The sequence below is a fragment of the Solanum tuberosum genome, unplaced genomic scaffold (genome assembly GCF_000226075.1).
Source record: "Solanum tuberosum cultivar DM 1-3 516 R44 unplaced genomic scaffold, SolTub_3.0 scf00181, whole genome shotgun sequence".
In the NCBI taxonomy this organism is placed as follows: Eukaryota; Viridiplantae; Streptophyta; class Magnoliopsida; order Solanales; family Solanaceae; genus Solanum; species Solanum tuberosum.
This window is the reverse complement of record NW_006239106.1, coordinates 1,245,239-1,251,599: the sequence shown is the minus strand read 5'-3', so window position 1 is coordinate 1,251,599 and position 6,361 is coordinate 1,245,239. Positions and strand designations below refer to the sequence as shown.

The 6,361-nt window shown below is 37.0% G+C and overlaps 1 pseudogene; it reads right to left on the bottom strand.

Moving 5' to 3' along the window:
- Window positions 1–800: 800 nt before the first annotated feature.
- On the bottom strand, window positions 801–4,653 carry LOC102595250 (receptor-like protein kinase FERONIA; annotated as a pseudogene).
- Window positions 4,654–6,361: the final 1,708 nt, after the last annotated feature.

The following is a 6,361-nucleotide window of genomic DNA, read 5'->3' as shown; positions in this document are numbered from 1 at the left end:
GGACTCAATGAAATTGTCGGAATTTGAATTCGAGGTCTCCTTGACCCGGTATCCTATAAGGCGTCAAGAAACTAACTTTAGGCTCAAAAACTCGAAACGCACTTGGGGCCTCTAAAAATTCAACCAAGACTCATTCTAGACTTAGAATCACCCCCTGAATCCAACGGTGCCCTCGGAATTCCATTTCGAGCACCGGAACCTCGTTTGTTGACCAAAGTCAACTCTTGATCAAAATTTCACAATTTTAGCAACTTAGGACCTCAAATCTTCGTTTTAACTCCAAATTCGACTCCGTAAATTCTCATAGACCCGTTTCGACATTCTAAAACTGCTAGAATCGACGAAAATCCGATTCGAGTCTCGAAACTCCAAATGACTCGAAATAGCACTTTTAACCAAACTTTAACTCTTAAAAACTCAACTTTCCAAAAACTCAACTTTTCATCAATTTTCCTTCAAACCAACTTCGAAAGTACATTAATTAGGACTCGGGGCAACTATCGGGAGGGGTAAAACAGTCATTTTATGAAAATTTCCAAAAATGACCTTTAGGGTCATTACATAAACAGACGTCGAGGGAGAAAAATGAGGTATAATCCTGCTTTTCTGGGAAGAATCTATCTCACGTGAATGAAACGACCGCGTAATTAGCTGTAAATCATCATAACAATAACTAATTAGTTCTACCTAAACTATTGCTTTAGCTAGTTGGATGCACTTGTTGTTATGCACCTTCTCAGTCTTTATATATGCTTTTTCTGATATCAACATCCCCCACCCGCACAACAACACCCCTGACCTTAAGAGTGAAATGAGAAAAACATGCATTATTTTCAATTGGTACAGCACAAAATCTGAAAGACATTATTAGTACTAAAACAACAGTTCCTATGTAATATTAGCTGCCTCTTGCAGCTTGAGTGCTTCCTTGAGACTTGTGATTATATCATTCATTGATGGACGTTTGTTACCCTCATCGTGCAGGCAGTTAATTGCAGTATCTACAAACAGCTCAAAGCAGTCAGGTGATATTCTTCCAACCAAGCATGGGTGAATCGAATGGGACGTCACAGTCATAAAACATGTTTTAATCCATTGGGCTAGACTGACCTGTCCCTGATTCAGCCAATGTTCCAATGCTTCATTGGCACATAGCATCTCAAATAACACCAAGCCAAATGAGTATGCGTATGATTTTTCTGTCAATCTTTTATCTCGTAAGTAGTCTGAATCCAAATATCCCCCTTCATGAATTACCCCCGCTGTATTGATCCCTTTTGTTTTTGACCAGCTAACTTCTGAAACTTTGGCTACCAAATTCTCATCCAAAAAAATATAGGAGGAGTTGAAAATGCAATGGAGAACTGTTATCTTCAGTATGGACCGAAGATAGTTCAAACCCTCTGCAGCACCAATGCAGATCTCAAGCCTCTTCCTCCATGAGAGAGGATTCCTATCAGGGTCACGGAGATAATCATATAGGGTCCCTCCAGCTGCAAAATCATACACAAGGATCATCTCTGTAACATTTCTGCAAAACCCAATCAGTGACACCATGTTGATGTGGCTAGGCAAGGGACTCATTTCTCTTTTAGCTTGCAACTCACTAACCATGTGAAGTCTTGACTCTGCAGTGTGTGAGCGTCTGATGGCAACACGTCGACCATTTATGAAGCCAACGTATGCATTGTCAGATCCTAGAAAACCTATTTTCAGCCTCTCATTGAAATCTTTTGTAGCCTTTAGCATCTCATTGAGGGGAAAGCGGTAAAGTACTTGTGGCGGTGTTGGTAGAGCTATTGGCTTTGGTGGTGTTTTTGGAAAAAGACCAAAAAAATCCCACCATCTCCGTGAAATGACACTCCTTTTTGCTATATCAATGCCATTACAACCCTCTTTGATGGATGCCCTTTCTGCTTCAGCCCTTGACTGAGATGTTGATGTGTCATCAAATGAAATGATGCCTTCACCTGCACTCTGCTGAAATACTAATGCTAATTCCAGACTTTTCACCACTTTAGACATTGGAGGCCGTTCACGTGGATTATCATCCAAGCATTTTTCTGCAATTCCTACGAACACCTTCAAACAAGTTGATGAGATAGGCCCTGCCAGATTCAGGTCAATAAGCTTATTAACTTCTCCTTCCCAGATGCATTGCTTGGCCCATGCTACAAGTCCATACTGCTCCTCAGGCAGGCCCATATCGACTGCAGGTCTTCCTGAGAGCAATTCAAATAGTACTACTCCAAAAGCATACACATCAGCTTTCCATGTCAATCTATTAGTCTGGAAGTACTCAGGATCGAGGTACCCAAATGTGCCTTTGACTTGTGTACTAACATGAGTAGCTGATTCATTACCAGGCCCCATTTTGGACAACCCAAAATCTGAAATCTTACTTTCCCAGTTTTCATCCAGCAGAATGTTTGAGCTTTTGATATCACGATGTATCACCCTATTTTGAGATGTATGAAGGAAAATCCAGTCCACGTGCAGCACCTATAGCAATCTTGAGTCTCCGTTCCCAAGAGAGAGATGAGCTACTTCTGTCCATTTTGTACAGGTTGTCAGCAAGTGATCCCCGAAGGCATATAATCATAAACTAATAACATCTCATGACCTTCAGTGCAGTAACCAATTAGGGAGAGAAGGTTCTCATGGCGGTGCGTAGATAACATATTGATTTCCATCCAAAACTCTTTCTCCCCCTGGGCTAGATCCTCGTTTCAATCGCTTAACTGCTACAGTGGTTTTTCCACCATCAATATCCCCTTTATATACTGGGCCATATCCACCGCTACCAATGACAAGCTGAGGATCAAAATTGTTCGTTGATCTTTCCATCTCATCCAATGAGAATTGACGACACTGATGCTCTCCTGAAGATATTCTATTGTTCGTCTTTCCAGAGTTCATCTCTGAAATACACCTAATGTAATAAACAGCAACATTGACCAAAGTGACCATAAATGTCAGTACAGTTGCAATTTGATTCTTTGTATAGAACAGCACAGATTCCTCTGATTTTTCTGGTGTTGAACTTATAACAGGATGCACAGGGCTCACACTACCAAGATTGTTGTCAGGATTGCTTATCTTGAAGACTTCTATCCCATTTAAGATGGCATTAGCATGTTTACTGATTGAAGGAAACTTTGGCTGCAAAACTATAGTAAGGTTACGCTTCCCTTCCCTTCTATCACCCTCCATAATGGCAACATAGTCCCTGTATACAGAAATTCCATTCCCCCCACTCCATTTGATCACATTAGCATCATCTTCAGCATTCTGATTGTTTATAACAATAGTGAAATTCCTTTGGCCTTCATATGTGATCATAGGTTCAATTTCACAAAAGTGAAGCCTAACAAGGTATCTGAATCCCAAATCAAGTGGAATGTTCCATGTGAGATTACAGAAATTCGAATGGCAGTGCGCACCCACTGACCTGGCCGTCAGGTAAACTTCTTTTGGTGCAACGTGAGTTGCTGAGGATGCATATCTGATATCAACGGCTCTGTTGATCGAAAAGGCTCCTACTTGAATCAGGTAATTAGTGTCATCTTCCCAGTCCCGGAACATGGTTGCATCTTCCAAGGATGAAATAGAGTTTCCGCCAACATTTATTCGCTGAATTGTCTCCAGTGCTGTGCTGTTGTCAATGTAGAATCTGTAATTTCGTCCAACAATAGGGACTCCCTGATCGCCATCAGGTGTGAAATACAGACCAGAGGGTATGGAAACAATCTCGATTGCATTAACAAAAGCATAAGTGTCTTCTGAAAAGCTTGATTTTCGAGATGGTATGAATGTTATGCTTAATGTTTCACTTTCTTGTACATTGATGCAAAATTCCTTTTTGAAATAGTTCATACCTGCAGCAAGGGTAGGTATGAAGTCACTGAGCAGGGTATGCTGATCAGTTTTGACAGTAAAAATGGCTTTGGACTTGTAGAAACCATTGTATAAAGCTGGTTTGAAGTGCAGGCGTATGAACTTGTGTCCCGGTTTCACTGAAAATTTGTAGGTAAACTGATGGCGAGACGATCGAGCAGACTTATAAGGAACTGGATCGGACAAGGCAGCTTGGTGAGGTACTCTTGAATTAATAGATTTTCCAGTTAAGTGTAGAAATGAGGAAGTGAAAGTTGAATCTCCAATCCATAATCGTCCATCTGGTGCAGGGTAATTGCCAGAGGCACCACATGATATGGCAACGTTTTCATGAATGTTAGTTGCAGTAGATATGATGATTGTTTGAATACACAATAAGAGAATGAATAACTGAGAGAGAAACATGTTCAATTGATTGTTAGAATTACAAGTGCGACAAACAAACATTTTGAAGCGGAATAGTCTGTCAACCATCAAAGAAATTGCAGCGAAACTGGACTATAAAAGCCCAATAATACTGAGTCTTGGAGTAGGCCAATGTGCAGTTATTGTTGGAGTTCGGAGTCAAAATAGCAAAATAATAATGAATCTAATTTTCAAAAAAGCAACAAAATATAAGTTGAAATCAAAAGAGTAACACTTAGACGGGAGAGGAAAAGTGCAGTCTTGACTTGTGAAGTCTTTGAGTAGGCCAATGTGCAATTATTGCCACGTTGTATTGTAGTCTTAAAGAAAAGTCAAAGATGCTCTATAGTCCATCATTTCCTTTTCTAATTAATAATTAGATAAATTGAAGGAGGAGGAAACTTACACCCACACTTTGCTCTGCAACATTACCTGAAATGTTAAGTTGAATTAATACATTAAAATTCAGAGCTATTAAAGGATTTAAGTTCTACTTATTCCTCTGTCCCAATTTACACTTAATTTCGAAAGTCAAACTTCTTAATTTTAATCATGAATTTTAATATAGAAATTATGTGAAAAGTATTATACAAGTCATACAATCCAAAATATTTAAAAAATTGTTTGAAAAATTAAGGTCAAAAGTTTGAAATTCGAGCACTGTCAGATAAATTGAAAGGGAGGAAATATGAATTTTTACCATTAACATGTTTTGCACATGAAGTGAGGGATTGACCTTGGAACCTGCTAGACATATCTACAATGGCAATAAATCTCTCCATATTTTTAATTTTGTTTGCCAATGCCTAATATTAAGCTTTATGAATATATAGTTGAAATTTTTTATCCATAAACTATATGATTTTATTTGTGGTAGAGGTTTAGCAATCGCTTTGGATGAGATTTTGTCTACCTAATCAATTTATATTTAATTAATTTAATTTATTATTTTTTTGTAAGAATTATTTTATTGTTTCCCTGACGATGTAAGTTGTTTAGTCATGATACATGCACTGTGGGGTGATTGTACTATTGGGAAAACATAATAATTTATTACCATAACAATAACACAGTTAGTGAAATTCCATTTATGTCTAAAGAAATTTCAGACATCGCATATTTAAAATTATTTTGAAATAGATAAACTTATAATTTTTACGCATTGCAAATATGACTCCAAAAAAATAGGCATGTTCACACTTGGGTTTTTTTTTTATTATATAAAATTTATGGTATATTTATTGTTGCTATTGATATTCTTTATTATATTTTCTTTTCCTACTTGTTTGATATGCTTACTTGAGATAATGGTCTATCGAAAACAGTCTCTCTAACCTATAGAGTAGAATAAAGCTGCATACACATTATCTTCCCCAAATTTCATTATGTATGTTGTTCTTATTGTTATTTTGTTTGGGCTTGGCAAGGGAAGCCTTGAATAGAGAAACTCACATAAAGATATCGTATTTAAAAAAATATTTATCATTTATAGCTATATGATTTTAATACATTTATATAATTCACTTTTAATACATAATATAGATTTTTTACCAAAACAAACCTAATACATTTTAAGGCACTTATAATACATCTATATTGCATATAAAACTTATGTTTATACATTAAGTAATATATTTATATTATATACATAGTTCTCTTTAATACATAGTACAATTTTTTGTATCAAATCAAAACAAGTATATATATATTTATATATATTTTTTTTTTAAAGAATTATTTTTTAAAATCTATCACCAAGGATTTTGAATCACCAGTGTAGAGAGGGGCGGGGGGGATAGGGTTGACCCAACCATGTCCATTAATTCCCAAAAAAGATTTTAAGTTGGACGGGGTCATGAACCAAACCATTCCAACTATCATCATCTACATCAATGAAAATATTTAGCTAACTAAAATTGCTCTTCTCATAACTTCTCCTCATGGTGGAGAGTTGACATTTGTCTAGTTGAAGTAAACCTTTAACCTCACTTAGAAGGTGTTGGTTCATGACCCCTTCAGACTTTGTATCTTTTTTTGGGAATTAATGGACATGGTTGGG